At 31.8% G+C, this 23,427-nt stretch overlaps 1 long non-coding RNA gene across 2 annotated transcripts; it reads right to left on the reverse strand.

Annotated features, from left to right (window-relative positions):
• Positions 1-7,512: 7,512 nt before the first annotated feature.
• On the reverse strand, positions 7,513-21,172 carry LOC124369262. Of its 2 annotated transcripts, XR_006923060.1 has the most exons (7): positions 21,130-21,172; positions 20,113-20,231; positions 18,178-18,315; positions 16,323-16,393; positions 10,786-11,027; positions 8,701-8,784; positions 7,513-7,935 (listed from the first exon to the last, which is right to left on the reverse strand). It is a non-coding gene; the product is annotated as an uncharacterized LOC124369262 (long non-coding RNA). The 2 variants fall into 2 exon arrangements; XR_006923061.1 differs by lacking the exon at positions 10,786-11,027 and having other exon boundaries at positions 7,514-7,935.
• Between the last annotated feature and the right edge of the window lie 2,255 nt (positions 21,173-23,427).

Here is a 23,427-nt window from a genome sequence, read left to right on the forward strand (position 1 = left end):
TGGAGTCTGAGGTATACCTATTATTTAGTGAGGAGCTGAAGCAACGAGTACCCTGAAGCTGAGTAGCGTACTCAGGGATAAAGTTACACATACTCCCATAAGTTTGTTCCTTGAGTCCCATTTTTTAGGTGAGGGACATTCTTCGTTCCATTCAAAATGAGAGCATTCTTCGTTTAAACATTTTACTATACGTTGAGTATTGGGTAAAGCATGAAATTCGTAGCCAACACGTGTAAGATAAGCCTCGAGTTTCTTTCTTAAACTATTTTGTGAAGAATCGTCTCAGAGAGCAAGGGGTTGGACTTGTCAAACAACGAGGGTTATGATAACAATCACATAACAGGTCTTACGCATTGGTATATTTCGCAGCTGTCAAGTTTAGAGATTCTGCAGTAACGCCAGCGGTTCACTACTGAGCGTGGAGAAATGTTGCATCTTTGCTACATTGGAGGGCGACGCATTGCAGTGGGGGTTGGGTTTATGTAGGACGACCATATTTGACACATTGATTGACTAGCTCAGTAACCGCTGCTTTAATGGTTTTCCACCTTGTTTTTATTACAACAATTGACCGTTCATAAGTCGAGAGCTCTAATGTTGTGTTCGCCATGTTAAATTTGGAAAATTAAAGCAAAAGATATGTAGGGTTCACAACGACCTTAAAGTAATGAGAGAGGCGAGCACGATTCGTTGTCTTATCCGAATACCACCACAAGAGGAGTCTCTGGACCATGCGCACGAGAACAGAGGTATATGAGACCAGAGAGAGTTCCGGGGAGGGGGGCTCCAGAGGTCCGCGTTCTCGTGATAACATACATTTTAGTACGCACATCGAGGCACATAAAGGGTAACAAGGTATAAAAAATAGTTAAAGCAATACAAGAGAATGGTGAGCTCAAAAGGGCGAGATGGTATAGTGAGAAAAAACTGAATTTGTGGAAAATACTCACAGGAGTAATAAGAGGAGAATTAGATGGGGTCGATCCAAGGATACCCCACTGCCAGCCGAACGACGCAGGCGGTGGTGAATTGACGTAGGTTGTTATAAATGTAGAATTGGTCAACAACTGATCTCTCTCGCTCACTTAATGATTAATTAAATAAAAATGTTAGTAAATGGAATTGAAACACTCATGTCTCAGATATGTTTTGAGAACATTTTTCTTAAGCTGTCCCATCGAAAATACTACTCTACTTAGTCTTTCAGACATAATTTATATGATCCGCCCAAGAAATCGATCCAAAAATATGCCTAAACGCTTTACAAATTTGACAAAAATTGGCATTACAAGTGGAAGTGTCATACATTTTCCTTACATTATTACAAATTTGTTGAATTTTTTCTCATTTAATAGTAATTGGTTGTAGTTAAACCACCTTTCAGAGTGTAATATACTTGTATTCGTGTACTTGGTTAGCCTATCTATATCCGATTCAGAACTTCAGAAAATTAGTATCATCCACAAACATTATTACATTGGCTTGGACATTGTGTGGACATTCATAACAACTAAAAATAGTAAAGGGCCTAGGTCTGCTCCCTGAGGAACCCCACACACAACCCAACGCAATTAAGAAAGACAACCATCAACAGAAACCATTTGCTTACGTTCCGTCAGGTATGATTTTAAAGACAGCCAATTTAGTTCTAATTATACCACGATTTAATTTAGTGAGCAGTGTGTCTCTAGGAACAAAGTCGAAAGCCTTGGTGAGATCGAATACAGTAGCCAAAGTGGTGGGTGGCCTTGGCTTCAAAACTACCCACTACCGAGTTCAAAAAGACCTCTACTGCATTCACGGTGTTTCTACTTGCTCGAACCCCAAACTGAGAATGTGAACAGAGATTGCTAAATTAAAAAACAAACTGTGGAAATTAGCTAACTAAAAAATCCAGAGGTTTCTCTGGATATATATCACAGTTTGCAACATTTCTGAAAAATGGGTAGCAAAGATACAGGCCTATATGAACTAGGTTGGCCCCTGTAAATAGGAACAACTTGAGGTACTTTTGAACACTCAAAGAAAAATAATGAAAAGAGGCAATTATTTACACACTACATGATCGTTAATAATATTGAAAATATATTTTTCATCAAAAGAACACTGGAGACATCGTACCTTGCTATGTCACGCTTTCAATTTTAACCACACAAAGCACCTCCTCACAAGACAAAGGACACCAGCTAATGTTGGCAGAGACCCAGCAAGGAGTTCCTTTAGTTCAGACTTCAAACATCGATTCACTGGGTCCAGGATCCATAGTAAGTTAGGCAAGTCAAACACATACAAGGAGCCGTTGAGATTCTGAACGCTTTTTGCGATGGTCATCTACTTTCAATTGTTTAATTAGAGCTCTTCTTGGCTGTAACATCAAGCGAAAGAGACTTCGGTATTGTCGTCGGATAAACATTCCTCGAAGATCTTAACCTATATGGATGTACCTCTTGTAGGTACATTAACCAGCCATCTAGAGTCGTAAGCTCTCAGTAACTCTTTTAGAGCGAAGGCAGTAAGTATGTCTATTGTCCCTAACTTCAATGTTCCAGTCACCTCACATCACTATAGGGAATCTAAAGTTAATTACGAATAAAAACAGTTTGTCAAGAAGCTTTATAAATGCATCGAAATCTCCTGAAAGTCTGTATAAAGAGACTAGCACCAAATTAAAATCTAAAACCACTGAAGGTTTAATGTTAATTTCACTACAAATGTCACTGAAATCAATTCTTAACGTATATGCTATTTCCATCTAGTATGCCTGAGCGACCTCTATTGTAAACCTACTACATTACATCCTTAGTTGAGAAAGTTAAATATGTTTACCATGCCACGAGTCTCTTCATAACACCAATGCTTAGAGACACAAAGAGCCAAAACACGAGATTCAACCAAATTTATGTCCAGAATGTCCATTTGTCATTAAGATATTGAGCATTTACATACATAATGCTAATCTGGAACACGGGATCAGGTAAAGGGTATTATATAGCTTAACTAGGCCCTTGCGGTTACTAAAAAATCCGAGTTCTTGCTCTGAGGTATTCATCAGCAGCCCATCATCCCAAAAATCTAGGCTCCAAAAAACCATCAAATTTAGGTGTTTCATTCACACAGACAAAGTCATTTTCATTGAATTGATTTAAATAATCTTAAACATATTCTTCAATAGTCATTGGTTATGGTCGTTAACTATATCTGCCCTTGAAAATTCAGTATCAACAGTTAATAAACCTCATAATAAAAAATAAAATGGATCAACATATTTTCTCTAAAAACCATTCAAGATTAATTACACAAGAAAGATAGCCATGTGGCTATAGAGATTGGACTCGCTGAACGAGATAAGGATGTAAAAGTTGCTCTTTAGTACCCTCAAAACACTGGTGTTATCGTACATTACATGTAGGCCGCTTTGTACGTTACTCTTTTAAGGGTTTTCAGAAATTTATTCAAATGCCATGTTTTTAAACTCTTCAGTTCTAATGGATCGTGATTAAACGGGTATTATTGTGTTGATTGGGTGCAAAAGAACCAGTTTCAGAGAGACGTTATTTATGGTTGAAATGGTTTGAATAGGCTCATACGATTAGGGAAATTCTCTTGGTACTACCGTCTTGCTTCAGAACTACAGCTAGCGTACTAACTCATACATTAAATGCATGTCAGCTTTTTCAGAATACTAATAAATATTATTACATGTCATTTTCAAAAAATAAAATAATTAACAATATAAAAGTAACTTTCCGAATCCTCTCAACCGGTAAAAATGTGAAAAACTACGTTATTTCGAACGCAATTCAAGTATTTAAAAATTCATATTATCTGCATTAGTATTGATTTACTCAACAATAGATTCATTTTTAAGGGGTGAATAAGCTGCTTTAAGAAGACCTGTTGAATTTTTTTAACTTCTGATTATAGAGGTTATTAATATTGATTTAAAAAATTGAATCGGTCATTTTAGAAACAGCATAAGTCATTTTTTTGTGAAATTGAGTTAGCAATGTTTTTTACATCTTCATATGTAGATACATGTTTTCCATTCAAAAACAACACAGAGTCAGGTATTCTATCACTATTAATATCATAATAGAAATTTTAACTCATTTCAGAAACAGCATAAGTCAGTGACTTGTGTTGTTTCTGCTAGAATCAGATGAACTGAGCAGTCAGCTGTTCTCAGCCAACAGCTGATGCCATTTATTTTCAGTTGCAGAGGCTAGCTGTAGTGAATGTGAATGTGAATCACAGTCAGCTTGACTTTGTTGTCATTATTAATTATTGTTTGTAAGATGAATTTAGAAGTATCGGTAACAAGTCAAAATTGTAATATTACTATAAGGAAAAGGGGCAAGAGACACAAAGAAAACTACAAGTTTGAAGTTATAAAAAGAGCAAGAGTGGACTGGTTCGGCTTATGTTTCTCACATAGGAAAACAGATCGATGCACTTACACCTGGCAATGATTGTAAGTAAGTAAATTATGCATTAAAATTACTTTAAGTATGACAAGTGTTTAGTATTCATCCTGTATTGTAAACTCTAAAGTATGTTGTTGACAATGTAAATACTAGGCCTACTGTCTCAGCTCCATCATTTAAGAGGTTAGCTTAAGTGATTTGTCATAGCCTATTATTTTAACTTCTGTAGATATTTTTATCAGTAACATTCATACATAAAAAATATCACATATTTTATACCCTGTACCCAAACACAATGTTTAGCACTATTTAAGCTAACTCAAATTGCGTATTGTCTATATAAATAGGCCTACATGATGTGTGTTGTTTCAGATGTCGCCGAAAGTGCTACTCTAAATTGCCTGAAGATGCCAGGAAGCAGATTTACGACAATTTTAGAAGCTTAAATTCTAAAAACGAACAAGATAATTACCTGCAATCACTGATGGCAGCATCGGAGGTTAAGCAACAAAGGAGGAGAAAACCTAATACAGAATCAAATAAACCTGACCGGCAAGCTTCATTCATCTATGAGGTGAACACTCCTCATAAAAGTGGCTCAAACCTTTTAGCCGTTGGTCCCCAGGTTAAGTGTTAGAGAGGCCTTCTTGGTCCTAACTTCGCCTGGTAAAATAAGACATTCTTTATTTTTTTTCACTCCTAATGGTAAACATCAGGTATGTCAGAAGGCTTTCTGTAACATTCATGCTATCACTCCTGCCCGCATACGCAGAATAAACAGCTTACTGTTATTGGGGAAATCTCCCATTGATAAACGTGGAAAAAATGTTTCTGCAAATGCCAAACCAAAAACTGTGGTTTCTGCTATTACATCACATATTGCACCTTTCCCAGTCAAGATCGCTCACTACAGCTCTAAAGAATATCATTATCTTAATGAACAGCTCAATGTTCTTGAAATGTTCAAGTCATTCAGGCAGGCACACCCAGATATTGATGTAGGCTATAGGTACTATCTTAAAATCTTCAAAGAAGACTTTAATCTACACTTTGGACGCCCTCAGGTAACCACATGCTGCACCTGTGAAGCACTTGATGTTAAAATAAAAAGTAAGTTCATTAATGAAACTGCAAAACATGTTTTTGTTGCAGAAAAAGTTGTCCATATTAGGCGAGCTAAAAAATTTTCCAAAAAAATCAAGCAAGTTACAACTGCAGTGAAAAATAGTGAAGGCAAATTGGTGGTATATGCATTGATTTTATGCAGAAAATACAACTGCCTACTATCCCGATACAAGAAAGTTTCTATTTACGGCAGTTAACTGTGAGTTTGTTCTTCATACATAACTTGAAAGACAACACTGCTGTGTTTTATATGTACCATGAAGGTGTTGCCGGGAAAAGCCCAAACGAAGTCAGTACCTTTATACTTAATTACCTAGAAGAACATATGGCAGGTGTTGAAAATCTTCATATATTCTCAGACGGATGCGGGGGGCAGAATGAAAACCATTCATTGATCCGACTGGCTAATGCCTTAGTCTTTGAATCGATTTACAAGTGTTGATCAATATTTCCCCATAAGGGGTCACTCATTTTTACCCTGTGACCGTGATTTTGCAGTGGTCAAAAGAAAACTTAGAAAGTGTGACAGAATATTCACATTGAAAGAACTTGCTGCTTTGAGTTTACAATCATCAGCGAAAAATTCATTTTTAGTAATGATACCAGATTCTGATGATATTCTTGATGTAAAAGGCTGGTGGCCTAATTTTTTTTAAGAAAAATGTAATATCTCAAGAAACCCGCGGGAAAGATATTCCAAGAGACAACAAAATTCCATTTGGCATTTCAAATTTTATGGACTTCACACACTCAGATTCAAAACCAGGAGTAGTTCTTGCAAGAGAGTACATTGACGTCATTCAATGTCATACTCTCCTCATAAGAAACAGTAACAGAAACCTGTTATTGCCTTCAGAAAACATTTACTCTAAGGGATATATCCCCATAAACAAAAAGAAAATTAATGATATCTTAAAATTCAGACCTTACCTACCTGAAAATGAGGAAGTTCAATCTTTTTATGAAGCAATCTTCGCCTGGGAGACTTACGATGGAAATGATGAACAAATTGATGTGTAATCTATTTACAGTTCTTTTAAAACGTTTTATAATGTTTAGGTATTGATAGGCTTTAATGTTTATAATAAGACTTTATTAATTCAACAAAATAGTTGGTTATTATTTTTTTACCTCAATTCGATCAAAAACAGCATAGGTCAATGATTTAAAATATTTTTCATTTATTAAAAAAAACTTTTTTACTAAGTTGTGTTTAAATTAACACAAAGATAAATAATATAATTGTAAACACTTCATACTGACAGCAAATAACTAAAACAGTTTTTTGTCGTTTTCCGAAAGTTCGATTTTTTTACTTATGCTGTTACTAAAATGACCAATTCAATTGTAAAATTATAATGATAATAAAAAAAGTGCAATATCTCCGTTATTTGGAAACCGGTTGTAACAAATAATTGAGGTGTCAAACGTTTCATAATCTATCAGGCTGTTTTATGTGTATTACAGTTTTATCGTATGGATTTTATAAAAGTTTAACATAGAAATTTTGAAAGGCCCCCATTTTGTAACTAGTAAATGTGTTTCGTTAAACTTTTGCCAAGCGTTACGTCTGAAATGTAAAAACAGTCATGCAAAATTACACAATCTTGTTACTTAAGGAACTTTTGTGTTATGACGTTAGGTTTTACGTAAAAGACACAAACAGACATACAGAGCTATAGTGAAGCATTTTATAATATGTGTCTATAGGACCGTTTTTATTTGCTTTTATAAGACATTTATATTTGCCTGTAAATATGAGATATACAAACATCACAAAAGAAGAATATGATACATTAGTTACAACTTATATATATATATATATATATATATATATATATATATATATATATATATATATATATATATATATATATATATATATATATATATATATATATATATATATATATATATATATATATATATGTGTATGTGTGTGTGTGTGTGTGTGTGTGTGTGTGTGTGTGTGTGTGTGTGTGTGTGTGTGTGTGTGTGTGTGTGTGTGTGTGTGTGTGTGTGTGTTATGAAATAAAGCGAAGTATTCATACAAAGTATACTTTACAGATTCGAATTTATAAGATATACTTATTTTAATAATTTTATTACGTATTCAGAATAAATTTAAAAAGTGAAGGCCGTATCAGTAACTATACTAAGGCGACTCCCGAATGTACAGAATTGAAGAAAGGGTTAGGGGGCTGAAGGCAGAGTTGTTGGGTGACACAGCGGTTGGGAAGTTTCATAGGGAACACGTAGAAGTCCTGTTCTGGCAGACCGTTTTCGCTGACAATCTCCTCGACTTTATGAAGACAGGAGAGTCCGATAGAGCGGCATACCGGAGAAACCCCAAACACATTCGTCTTCGACTGTTCGTCCGCGCAGGCTATAACGCCAAAACAATGTGTAAGTTTCTTGAAAATGTATTACAATAAAGAGGTACCCATAAGCATACGTATAATTCTGACACAAATGATCAGCTAGTGTATTTAGTTACGGTATATTTTAACTTAAAAGATTTTCCAACATAATTATGAACTTCATTAACATGCCTTTTTGAAATTAAATTTACTACGGTAGTTACAAAAGTTTTTTTAACGTGTGTTTTAAACCTAAAATAATTAAGTGCATTATTAATTGTTTATTCAATAGCATCCCTTTATATTCTGTAATTTAAAGTAACTAACAATTAGTAAATACAAATACAGCATGCAATTAATAACATTTATCATCTTACTTTCTTAATAAATGGAAAATATATCTGTCATAACTTCTACCATGAAAATTTAACAAGTTTAGTGTTGTGGTTTTTATCGGATATCTATCAAATACATTTCAATATCCCTTTGAACAAAATGTGTACATATGAACATAATATGTTTAATGTATATACGCACTTTCGAATTAACTGATTATAGTATTTTAGAACAAAATTGAAAATTCCTTAAATACGAACAATTTATAACAACTTACAAATTTATTAAAAGGGAGTTTTAATTCATTTGAGATGAAACTTCATACTGTTCTGATTGGATTGTCAGATTAATTCATAGTTAAAGACTGCTTAATTAGTAGGTCGAAAGAGCTTATAATCATTGAAATCACAATCAATGGTTAAACTTATTCTTCTATACACTTCCATGGTACATACCTCCATAATTGACGCAGCGGTAAGTAAGGTACGTGTCACAGCCTGCATAGCCGAAAATGGTTTCCGTCAAAGTGCAATACGGGTCTGAAACAGTAATTATTTTGTTACATTGAAGTCTAGAGACGCAATGGCAAAATAAAATAGTTATATATTATACAACGTATGTAACTGTTGAAGCTTTAATTATCCTTGATTATATATATATATATATATATATATATATATATATATATATATATATATAAGAAGCTACATCTATCCGGGTTTTCCCATGCTGATTATATCTATATTTAATCAAGGATAATTAAAGCTTCAACAGTTACAGGTATAGTTTTTTCAACAGTCCATATATAAGTTACATCTTACTTAACATACATTTTTATAACTTTGTCATTTGTTTAAATTTTGTATTTAACGATGCTGTACTAGGAATTGGAATGTAACAGGTTTTTCCGGTCATTTCACATCGTTCAGTAATACAAAAATTAAGTATCACATTTCAGGATCTGCAATTTGACCTCTTCCTCAGGTGGATAACTAATAAATAACTATCATCAAACTTTAAATTACTAATTCATAGTAAATTTTATGTCACGATTGAACTGCTGAAACATCATTTCTTTAAAAGAAAATTAACCAGTGCTTCATTCAATAAATTATTTTACCAACCACTCAGTCGCCTGTCAGTTGAAATCAGGTAGGTTTCGTTGGCTGCACTGAAAAATTAACTTCAAAGGTAACCTAAAGGATTTAACAGAATATAGAGTGCAAATAAATCAATGTGCTGTCACAAAATGGTTTTAAAAAGGTTATCTAGGATAAAACGATAGTAAAAACGGTACAGTTCCGTTACCTAGTTTGCTTCATTTTTGCAGATTGCCTTTACGGTCAGCGACTGGTCAGGTTTGGTTCTTGTGACTACTTGCGTTTTTTAGTTTATTTTATAATATTTTGTGTTAGTTTCATTTATTTAATATTTTAGATACAGTGTACTGTGCATGGAGTTGAACACAAAACACGTTGTTCTGATTTCTGACTTATGCGTGTCACAGCACTTTGATTCAACTTATTTAATTTAAACTTGATTGCAGTAATGTTTTCTGTTAGTTATTCACCTCAAGAAGAGATGAAGAAACGTAGCGTTATTTTTTTAATTTTTAAGTCAGAAAAACTGTCACTTTATTCATAGTTTTAGCTATTTACATGTTGCATATGTTAAATAAAGCAATGTATAAGAAATAACTTTGTTTAATTCAAAAAAATTCAGTGCCAACAACGTAAAAGTCTTTTAGGTACGTGGTATTAGTTTTGTCCTTAAGAAAGTAGCAAAAGTATCCTTTGAGGAATCAGTGGAAATGGCTATACAGGTTTGTTCTGACTATGGAAGTAACAGGCAAATGCCTTCTTATCGCTTTCTGTATATTATTACAAGGATGTCACAATCTATTAACCTAAAACCTCAGAAGGGTTAAAATGTTTAGATAAATTATTTTGCGTTTAACTTCAATTAGGTCACTTCACAAATAAATTTACTCCATATGATTCCATTCTTCTATTCTACCGTGCTGGATAATTAGTAAATGATAATAGAAAATATTTTAGTATGATGTTTTCCCGTTAAGCACAACAGTTGTTAGACAGGGTCCTCTAGAATTCTCAGGATTGCTTGATAGCTTTGTACCGGAATGATTTATAAAAGCGTAAGAGTATCAATACAGGACCTTTCAAATATCAAATAAGTCATAAAAATCAAAACATGGACTTTTCATTTCCTTGAGGAAAAGTTCAGTCAGCAGCCCTAGAAGTAGCCCTACACTATTGAGAACGGTAACCCTCCCTGCCCCTAGTTTCATAGGAGTGAATGTCAATACCCTGTATAAGAACGCACTTTGATCGACAAAACAGGGCAACCTCAAATATATATTCTCTGTCAAGTTAAGTGGTTAAGATATTCTAAACTTATTTGCATTTCATAGATGCAAGATACGAAATTTTGGAATCTAGTCCAGTGGCTTAATATTTCATTGGTCTTTAATTCAATATGTATACTAACTATAAATTGTTATCATTATAAGTTAAACTTACCGTAAAATGTATTATTCCACCCAAGACATGTCACAATCCCGCTAGGACAACCAAAATGACAATCAATTGTGATGTAGGGAGATTGTGAATGCACTCAGTTGATAAATAGTATTGTCAGTTAGCCATTCACCTATAGATAATTTTCCATGTAGTGGTGTTTGGTTTTGCTTCTGTTTGTTTACTCATTGTGTTGCTGTTGTTGTGGATGTTGGTGTATTTCTGTGATAATATTTTCCAATAACCTGAAAATGATCATCATGATGGGCTAAAATTATTTTCAATAAGTGATTGTATTCATATATCAACTTTTAAGTATCAAACCCTTTGAAAAATATGCAGGTATCAGTTTTTTACCCTATCTTGTTTAATTGGATTAATGTTTTTGTATTCCTCCAAATATCTTGGTTATCTCTATAAAAGTAGCATAAGATTGTTGTTTGTAATTTATATACGTTTTGTTCCTAAATTTTACTACAATTAGATAGATGCGATATAGTTGACAACTAGCTTGTGTGTTAAAAAAAGAAAAGTTCGAACATGTTTATTTTTGGCATAATCTTTATTTAGGAGCACACAATGAGACAGATGTTATTTAAGTAGTAGCTTCGAATTATTGCCCCCGAAGTATTTAATACAGTAAAATATATTTTGTTAAGACTGCAAGCCTCTAGTTTTAGCCATATATTACGTTTTTGTAATATAGGTTTCTATTTTCACTAAAGTTTTTTTTGCCAATCTAGATTATTCAGAGAATATATTAAGTTTTACTTGTGAACTTGTAATTTTTACTCTTTGTAAACATTATATGAAAAGATAAGTATAATTTTCCAGTTTCAAGCAATTTATTGGCTTTGAGCAGTGCTATTTTTTCCTTAGAATATTTGTTAATGAATTTGAAAGTGTTTCATTTGATTGTTGGGATAATAAGTATGTGACTTGTTATTGAAAATATGCTAAATAAATGTATTTAACATGATCCTTTTTCTAGAGAGTGTGTTCAAGTAGTTTAATTTATGCCATTGTAATTATAATTAACAACAGTGCTCTTTATTTATACACCTTAGACAACACGAAACATTTTCTTGGCATCTCTCTTTTTGTGAAGTAATTCTTTTATTCCGAAAATATTATTCTTAAATTTTTTTAAAAATCCATACAATAAATAATTTTAAAACATACTATACTAAACATTTATATAGCTTTAAGCACACTCACGAACACATATATGCACCCAATTACAATATTAGCACTTCCACTAAAGAAATAAAAACTAATTACTAAATCTAAGTACTAAATAAAATAAAACAAAATAAAAAATATTTGTTGGGTACATAAGATTAATCAATATAATAAAAAAAACATAAGTGTAATGAGCACCTTTGGATACAACAATTTTACTCATTGGAAACAACTACTGTATAACAAAGATTGTACAAAAAGTTATTAAAGTTCTAATACATAGTCTTAATTTTTATTAACATAATGAACTGTTTTGTTTTTAATTTTTAATATCAAATGACAATTTGTTAAATATCCTTGGCCTTAAATTGCCTTATACGTCTTTGTGAAAAATGTGATGGCTGGCTTCGGCACAGTAAAGTTTTCTACATTCCGTAATTTAGACTTATAGACTTTTCCCTTTAAACTACATCCGCTCCACACAAAATATATTTTTTTAACTTTATTCACAAAGATATATATTGCAATAGTAAAATCCCCAATGAACAAAAAAGTGGGAATGAGTTATTTGTATTTTTCCTTTTTAGAATAAGTCTAACAAAGTGCTTTTTTACTATTGCATTGGGTTTAATATTTGAGGAGTATGTTCTTCCCAAACATACAGCAACATAATCCATTTCATCCATTCTGCTATGCACCAATTAAAAATAGCATTCGAAGCACATCGTTACTGCAATCCTTTCTCAAAAAATGAAATAGCCTTAAATGTTATTTAATTTTTGTTTTAAATTGTTTATAAGAATTCTAAACTTTAATTCTCCATCCAATATAACCTCTAAATATTTAATACTCTTCACAGCTTTTACTTCCGTCTCCACTGCCTATGCAATCAATACACCTATAAATAATTGATTTTAAATTTAGCATGTCCTCTTAAACAAAAATTTATAAACTTCGTTTTAACAAAACTAAGGAACATATGGTTTTTTGAAACCACCATTGCAGTAATTTCTGAATTCGTTTGAAATTGTGTGTCATTCCATTGGTGGCCTACATAACAAACAATAGTATGATCAGCAAAAGACGTGATTTTTCATTGCTTTTTATAAATTTTTGAGAAGAAAGACAGTAAAGAGATCAGCCTTTTGTTACACGAAAACACTGACTTATTTTTACGTATAGAAATTACCACACCTTGCTTTTAGCTTTTCAGGGAAAATTCCCGTTTCTCAACTCAAGTTAATAATGTACACTAGGATATGAATAATGGTTTTATAACGCGTTTTAATAATAAGAGAGTTTATACCATCAATCCCAGGAGATGTCCCAATTTTTGCGCACCAATTTCCAAATTTCACTTTCCATTAATGGTGCAACAAACATTGATTGTGGCATTGTCCTTTCAATAAAGTATTCTTTGTAATTTAATGTAGGTAAATAACTTGCTTTATTTCATTTTGTATTCATATTTCAATGTTCTGTCACCGAAAGAAAAAAAATATTAACTTTATTGGAAAATATTTAAGGATCAGTTTCCGTTTTATTACCAATTTCTAATGAGATCATAGGACTCCTAGTAGGTTTTTGGTTTGTTACTTCATAAATATTTCCCACATTTCTTTTGAGTTAGGTACCTTTAAGTCTTTAAAAAAGAGATTGGTAATAATTCTGATTATTTTGCGTATTTTTGAATGTATTTTATTCCTAATTGTATAAACTGGGATTTGAATATTGCATTGTTTGGTTGCTTTTTAACTTTTTTTAATAAAATATTTTTTAATGTTATCTGTTTACAAGTCTAGCACAACTTCCACTGACTACTAATAGGGGAGGGTCTCTTTCTGTTACTCATTAAGTTTGATTAATATATGTCATACAGCACACACATGTGTTATAGTTTAGTACGTTTCCTGTTACAGAGGATATCTACAGTTTGTTTTTATAAAGATAATCCCTGATTGAGCCAGGTCCAGTGACCTCCCTCACACGCTAAACGTCTACTACATTAAAATGTACACCTATATTACAATGTGGAAAAAATAGTTTTCTATATAAAATTTAACCTTTCCCTACTTTAACTCAACACTACTAAAAAATAATAACAGTTTTTTCAATATTTTTGGATATAACAATCTACATAACACAAATAATTTTTCCTTTTCATTTGAATATATTTGTGAATACAACAAAAGTACTAAACAAATGTTTCTGAGGTGTATATTTTTAGTTTGGTTGACGTTTAAGTAAGATTTTAAAGTGTGAGAGGTCATAGTCATAATTTCATTATTAGTACATTGTTATTGTTCGTTGTTTTCCATAGTTCAAAACACGGTACACTAATAATTAATTACGTTATTGTCATTCATAGTTTATATCCGTTTCGTCACTTAAATAGTTTATTAATCGTTATTGCTCTATTTGTCACTGTGGTTGTTTACTTTCATTGCTTAATTATTGTTCAAAACTGTAAAAATGGAGATGTCCGTTGAAATGTAAAATAAATAAATAAGTACATGAGTACAAAGGAGATTAGGGCCATATGGGCCTTTCTTGCACTTAACCTCAACAAAATCCTAAACAAATACTCGTAGTAGGCACCCACGTCCACGCTATCGGTCTCAGCATTCGCGTTCATCCGATCCAGAGTTTTATCAAAGCTGAATTAAACTGTGCCCTGCTTTCCAGTTCTTAAATGTTATCTGGAAAGGAAGTCCAAGCTCTGCATGCAATAACAGTGCTGTTTTATGACATGGAACCTACAGACGATCCAGGCGATTTCTTGCACTTCCATTGTTGCAAATCAATTTGAAATCGTAGACAAAATATTGTGGAAACCCCCTTATAAAAATGGAATATAACATATTGGATTAATCCAGCAGCAATAGTGATCTCCAAGTCTGTTTCTCTTAAATAAGGAGGCGATGGATTTTTTGACCTGCTAGTATTTAGTATAAGTATTTTTCGGCATTTTACGTGGTAATGAGCTACTTTCCAATACAACTTTGCAAAAGTCATTGTTTCCCTCGTAGCTAACTCAACTGATTTCCAATTTCCCTATGTAAACACTTCTTTGCATATAAATGTATATATATATATATATATATATATATATATATGTAAATATATATATATATATATATATATAAATATATATATATATCTCTTTTCCTGTATATACAATATTTCCGTTTTGGCCAACAGGATTACTAATAATTTCTCTGGCAGGTTTTTAAAACATCGAAGGCACAAACACATCAGTATTCTATTATTTTTTTGGATTCCCCTATTTCAAACAACCTAAATTAGTTATAAAATGGTGACCTTTCCAAAGATATCTTGTTCTTTTTGCCATTTCGATGAAAAGTATCATGCATTACTGAGACCATTTTCAAAACTCGGCTTCGCCTCGCGCGTAAATGCAATGTCGCCCCATAATAGATCACTTTCGAGAGTAATTATGAAAAGTGTGTGAAATAAAATGTGCCATATAGCATGATGGAGCACGTTTGTTGGTTCAGGTGTTATAAGCTACACAACTGTTAAAAAACATGGTATTATGAAACTTTGCTGCATTACATTGAATTGACTCTATTATTATATATCTATATTATTTAGTCTTCTAAGAATTCAGACTAGATTTATTATTTCTTTGAACTAATTTTGATACTGTTGGTACACAGCGATTTTTGGCTCACAGTACGATCTACTAAACGCGACTACTGTAGTTCAAGCTGGGCCCAGTCATTTCATAGGGCCAATCAATAACACCAATACAGATGTATTAATTAGGGTTTTCAACATAGCTTGTGTGTAGAATATTATGGTAAACGAAGTTAAAAGTGCCTTGTTTCAATTATGTAAGTCTATAAAATAGTTCCTTGGTGATTTATTTGTGATATTCTTTCTCTTTGTGATACGTAATCTCTCTTCTCTTTCATTCCTTTCAATGTTGTTCACTCTTAGGTGATATTATAAAAACTGAAAATATTACATATATTTTTTTAATAGAGCTACCTTTTGGAAGGCATTCCCACATGTTTTCTAATACGAAGAAAAGTTATAGGTATTAATCACCAAATATAACAAGAAACTGTAAGGCTGGACTGTCTTCAAAGTGCTAAGCACCCTGTCATTTTCATTTAAAAATTAATGAAATTAATAATTTTTTTTTAAATTAATAAATTTAAAAAAAACTGAACTAATATTGATAATATTAAATATTATTGTGTTAAAATTTATTTACCTACTAGAGTTACTAATTTTAATTTATCCTCTAGTTATTATTTCATTCCTTCAATTTTAGGTTGTCAAAGAAGTGTTAAACACTAAAGTTATAATGAAGTTGCTAAAAGACTCACTTGCTATTCTACTGACCCCAAGTTCAATTTGAGTGGAAATAAGTGAAGATATGTCGTTCGATCCATCACAACTGAAAAATATGAAAAATATTCATTACATATAATTTATTAGATTTAGTAACAATATCAAAAACAGGGTTATGGATACATAACAGGTTCATTCGATACCTAGGGCGTATACAAAGAATTAGTTTAAATACATAAAAATGATTATTTTAGAATTCTTTATAGATAAATACTGAATTATAGACAGTTCTGTTGCATAACTAGCTTTGTCATATTTATGCTAAAATTATTAACTTAAAATATAATGCTAATAAAATACGATGAAAAGTTGTTTGAATAACAAAACAATAAAGACTCCGAAATTGTAAACTATAAGTTGGTAACAAGAGGTATATTGCTTTGTGTGCGTGGCTTTCCAATAAATCTACAATTCTCTGTAATGCCTAAACCCACATTTTTTCACCGAAACTACGTAATCTATGAAAGAATCAAGAGTCCGATTTAGCTCTGAAGTACCAATGTTGTAACTTTTGTTTCATTGCCCAGCAACACAATTACAATACACAGCAATATACATCAAAATATATATTATATCAGCCTAAAAGATGATCTAAAAGAATACAATTTAAAATAATCATACGTTTAAATCAAAAAGCTTCGCAAAAAAACTAACTGTTAACCTCCATGTGTCTGTTATAGTGTTATGTTTCATATGTTTTGACCGAGATAAAATAATGTGTTCAAATATAAAGTTTAATAAAATAAACTAAACATTCATTTGAAAAGTAGAAAATAACATTTATGAATTTGTAACCACAGTTTACGTTTCATAAAAATATGGTATATTGAAATTATAACTCCTGTTATAACCTGGGACTGACTTCACAAGTAATCTTTCATTAAAACATTATCATTCATACGATGTTAAGTTTCTTGTAACTTTAAAACAAAATACTTTGACAGTTGAACCCTAAAATAAAAATATCAGCGTTGCGAACGTTTTCTTAGGTGTCATGTTTCAGGTATGAATTCATTTCCAAATCATTTCAGAAATATTAAGACGTAAAAGTTATGTTGAACAATTTTTACTTTTTTCTAGGTAATAAAAATAAGGTTTGAAATGCGTCTGCCGTGAGAACGTGTTTCCTGTAGCTTTCTTGTATGTTAGTTCCTGTATTTCTATTATGTGATTTTAGTATTAATTAAAAACATGAAAAGAACATTCTTCTCAAATCTTAGCGGAGAATACATACATTACTATCTTATTTTATCCAGATGTTAATGATATTACCGAAGAGTATTTTTAAGACTAAATTACTTAAGTTTTTTTTAATAAACTTTCTTAACACGAAATGACAATAGTTGATTCTATTTATTAAAACGATTACAACAACCTTTTCACAATTATTGAAAATATATAATAACCATTACAATTACTAATCAATGATAAAGGTTTAATGACGTTAAAACGTGAAACTTAAAAGTAGATAAAAATAAAAGATTAACTAATCTGAATAGGATTGCCATTAATCCTATATGCTATGGCTATTATGTACTATGATTATTTATAAAATTATTCCATTTCCTATTTATTCCTTTTCTTGTATCTCTAGGATATATACCGCCAAGTTACATGGTGCCAAGTTAGATTAATACATGTTATCAGTCTGACTGTAAGAAAGGCCCATGATATATATATATATATATATATATATATATATATATATATATATATATATATCTTTGCAGCAACCTAGTATTTTCATAGTGAATAACACCAATCTTAATACAATTTCCTTCGTTCATTGATGTAGTACAATTGAATGGATTTAAAACGTAAGTTACTTACAAAACACGAGAATAGTAGACTTGGAAAGTGTCAGGGTTATCTGGAAGCGGGAAGAAACGTGATACAAATGTTGTCTACTAAAGTGTATTCTTCAGTTTTTGGCGCAAATGTCACAAAGAGAGGCTGGTCACAGTATGACTGAGAACGAATGAAAAACATAAAATAAATATAAAACACACGTCTTATGTAATAAACATTAACAGTAATTATGTAAGCTCAACATTAAGTAGCATTACAAATACAAGTAATTTAATATAATTTAGTTATAAAAAATAAAATAAAAATTATTATTCGAGAGTAAAATGTGTACATAACAATATACTAACTAATGAGCTAAAGAATTATTCATGCACTATTAGTTTATCAACTTCCACGATTCTACTTTTAAAATATATAATAGAAAACAGAACTAACTCTTTTTTTAAGTATAATTTTAGTGTCTATTGCAATCAAGAAACATGGAACGTAGGTAAAATAAAATTTATATATCGTTACATGGGATTAATTAGAAAAGTTCACAGGAGTCAAATATTTAGTCTTAGTTATAACGAATTTAAATACATCTATTATTATATTAAATATATATTATATTTACATATATATGTGTGTGTGTGTGTGTGTGTGTGTGTGTGTGTGTGTGTGTGTGTGTGTGTGTGTGTGTGTGTGTGTGTGTGTGTGTGTGTGTGTGTGTGTGTGTGTGTGTGTGTGTGTGTGTGTGTGTCATCTTTAATCAATATTTAATCGATGAAAATGAATTAGATAAGTTCAGTACAAATATTGAAGATCCAATTTTTCTTGAATTAATAAAACGGAAGGAATTTCCTGGAATACACTGATCAGTTTATTGGAGGCCACGGTAAGGAAATATTGCACGAAACTGTACCTGATTAACTGTAATTTCTTTGTGATTACAAGGGTTTATGACAATTTCACATTAAGTGCTCCGTCATTGTACAGATCTGTCCATTAACGAAACTTACACTTTTATTTCCCTATTACTCTTTTACACTTTTATTGTTCTGTTACAGTTGGTTATATTGTTAGAAAAAACATTAATCATATATTGGCCATTTGTCTCTGGAAGGTCTTCATTGACTGACTCGTAGCCCTTTAGTGTTATTATACAGGTTTTAAACCAATGATCAATATCACGGTAATGTATAACGCTAAGAAACTGTATACTCTCAACCGTGGCTCATTATATTATTCCTTTACAGGACTATTTTGTTCAACTTTAATTTTTAAATATAAGCTAAAATATAGTATGTATGTATGTTAATAATTTAAAGCTACATATAGGTTTATTGGGGATAAGATATTTCCTCGACATTTAAGTATATAGATTAAGATGTGACTAACATTTTCCCTTTCCTAAACAAAAAAAAACTTTTCTAAAAGGGTTTGATTTATTAGACATTGAATTTTGAACGATTCACCAAAATAATTAATTTTCGAATACAAACATGTTTTAATATTTCCTAAGATTTTCAAAAGGGTATACACGCAAATTAATAAAATACGCTGACATTTGGTAAGATTACATACATGTAGAGTATATGATATTGCCTATTGGAAAAGTAAACAATTGGCAATTTATTCTCTAATAAAATGCCAAAGTTCTGTTGTCCTTGTTGACTATTATTTACAAAACACTTCCTACATTGATTCTAGGTGATACATTATTATATCGAACCTTCCAACTTGATTTTATTACAATATTTTAATCTTACTGTAACTGTACAAGTTGCAACGTATATAAAAAGTCGTTAAGCAAGTAAAACGTAACCAAAGTTCATATAAACACTGTTAATCATTAGATTACGAGCACAATCCAACGACTCTATAATCATAAATGCAATGTACATATTTTATAATACTTTGATAGAGTTTATGTATATTCTAATTGCAATTATTGATTTAATAAGGTCTACATACATCTCTGATGCTTATGTCTATGCCGTCGAGGTCGGGACAGTTACCGCTACTTTTTTTGGCAGCTACCGATGCTACCAGACAGGCGGAGAGAAGAGGTATTATTGATCTCATGGTGGAGACTGCAACAACATGGACTTTCAAATATACTTCACATAAGTTTTATTTTAAAGCATTACAATATGTTTTCCTGTATTATGTATTAGGGAAGTAAGTAAAAAGTAAATTTGGTAGGTTTGCCATTTGTTGTTGTTAAACAATCATATCTTATTCGAAACTTCCTGAACATTCTAATTTTATGCTCGGATTCAGAAACAAATTTCCCAAGCCTATATTTTTGATACTTGAGCGTACAGACAGTTAGTAACGATTGAAAAGTTTGGGTCTATCCTTATCTAAATTTTAATTTTTCCATTCCTACTTATTGTTTCTTAAATAATAAAAACTACCCCTAGTTAAATTCGAATGGTATTTCTATGAAACGTATAACCATTATACTAAACTGGTTTTAACATGTATCTAGATCTATAAATCTTGAAACATCAGTATATTAAAAATCTGGTAAGAAATTTAAACCTTGTTGTATGCTTATGTGTATGTAAAAATGTGTACATTTTTATGTTTGTTGCATGCTTCCTGGATGGTACTGTTTTACGGAGAAGAGTCTTTCTGAAGGTCATAGTTAGATTAATATGAAGATCACTAGACTACATGCTTCTCACATCACAGGATTGCGGAAATGAAATTAAGTGTTAAATTCTGGCAGGAAAAAATTTTACCTATACCCGTACAATTTTACATCAAAGTTTATAATATTGTCGAGGCATAATTTATGGCTAAACCAACGACGTAACATTATTTCAGTCCTTCTTTTTACTTATTTATTCCTTGTGAAATTTACAACTAAGATCTAATAATGTGCTAGTGTAGATATGGAATCATTTCAGGTTCTTTAAATGTGAGCAACTGTCCATGCTTTCCTGAAACATCCATTTAATCACTAGTGTAATATTTACTTACGTGTATTCCCACAACTGCCACTCGGTACTGCTTCAAATATTTACGAACACATAGTGTTATCATTTTATAGCAGCTATAAATGTATTTGCATTCCTTGAATGTTTGCTGACTACTATAATATAGTGCTTATGGAAGTGCATTACTTGATATCAACTATGCATTTCAATGGTTCTGCAAATGATAGAAGTCGTTTTTAAGAATTGTGCAACAAATGATTACGTTAAATCTGACTATTTAGTTAAATTTGACATACGATGGCATACATTAAGTAATAAGTAATGCTGTATGCTGTGTAGTTATTGAGAAGTTAAACTAAATTATTGTTATCTGCCACTACAATATCGGCCTAGGACAACATGTTCAGTTAAGTTTAATTTAACCTTTGATTTTAATCTGACAAAATTTGATGTTTAATTGATAAATTAAGCTTTGATTTATTGAGATTACTATTTCCAACCATCTCAATACATTTTTATATTGAATTTTGAGCTATATAACTAAATGTAAGTTATATATATAAAACTGATGATAAGATCTCTGTGGTTGTACTTATTGCTTTAGGTGGCAAATAGTTGAAAATTACTTTTAAATCTCAAAACCAACAAAAGACGTTTATTTGGTTGAACGTTACTTAAATATACGATCAAGCCTATAATAGGGACCTCGCTTAGTTACGATAATTATTTAGCAGTTAACGCTCGTAGGTGACTTGGAAGGATCACGTCTGAATGGGTCTGTATCTAAATCAGCCACAAGTGATGTTTTGTTGTGCAGAATAAGAATTTGAAAATAACTACTGCCCTTAAGTTTAATTTATAAATTTATAATAAAAGTTTGCATCGCTTCCACAGCAACAGGATATTTAGCATGGAAAAGTGTAGTGATTGATGATAGTAAGTGATGATTGATATTATCTCATCACATGATACAGCCATCATGGCGGAGAGTTTCTCTATCTCAGCCATGCCACTTTGGTAGGTTTTAGATATTACTAGGGAATTGGAAGGTTTAAAAGCAACTTTGAGGAGAATATAGAAGTAGACGAAATGAAAGCTAGTTATAGCACAGTACTGAGGTATAAATGTTCTGTTCAAAAATTTGTGTCGATAGAGTAGAGATGTCAAAATGATATTCGACCGAAGCGAACCGTCGCTGAATGACCGTCCACCAACTGTAACGCCTAGCAACGTGACATTTTAAGTTTTACAGCTACATTGAATCCAGCAATAAAGGCTTTGATTCCTGATTCTTGAACTCGGCCACAATTGAGAGAATGAATTCAAAGCACGCGGTGTCACTGACTTTTTGTATCACTGAATGATAAAAATGTCCTGAAAAATCCTGTTTTCTCCAATATCCTTCCATTAAGAAAAAGTTTAAACGATTTATGAATTCAGTTGAATCAGGAGCATGGATATCACATTAATCTCATGTTCTTTTAATCTCCATTCAATCTATAACTGAATACCGTCTTATGGTCAGTTCGTCTGAAGGCTAGACTGTTCATGCTACTGATAGTGTCGTGTCGTATTTGGTAAACTACAAAGCCACATAGGTGGAATGTGCTATGAACTAATGTACGAGGGTAGTACGCTTTGTGTATATTCTAAAATAAACTCATCTTCAAAGTGAATGCATTAACTTCTAGTTGTCAACACCTGGAATACAGAGAATCAATTTTGCACTACATTCGAATCCAAAGATATTTCCGGTGCACAAGCAACTTGTCCACCGTGATCACAGATGAACACTTCTTGCAACTCTCACACACGGAGGAAATGTTTATCGCAGTACAATTGTTGCAGAGTAAGACAGCTCCAGAATTCGTTCAAAAAAGGTCAAAGTTGCCACTTCAATTATCCAAAACATCTTCTGGAAATTCTCTGAAATGAATTAATTAGTTTATTCAAGAAAATTTCTTAGACGGTTTTGATATTATAATCAGAGTAATATTAAGGTATATTCTTCTACCATCTGATATGCAAGTTGGTGACAGCATGTAGGACCTTGTAGTTGGTCCCTAGGGTAAAATTTATCAAGGCTATCACCTATGCCGCATCTCGTAACAACATGACTTCAGCAGTGAACATAGCCACGAAGTATTATCCAACTATAAATGTCAATAGACTGATTGGCTCAAAATTCGAATAAATGTGACATATTCCATAACACAACTGAAAGTTCAGATGAAAGTTATTATTTCCAGTGGTGACCAGGATTAAATTATTGGACACGATCTCTGAAGAGTATATCGAAGAGTAAAGAAAAGATCTTGTGATAGTCTGTTTGAAGAAGAAG

This window comes from Homalodisca vitripennis, chromosome X, assembly GCF_021130785.1.
Source record: "Homalodisca vitripennis isolate AUS2020 chromosome X, UT_GWSS_2.1, whole genome shotgun sequence".
Classification (NCBI taxonomy): Eukaryota; Metazoa; Arthropoda; class Insecta; order Hemiptera; family Cicadellidae; genus Homalodisca; species Homalodisca vitripennis.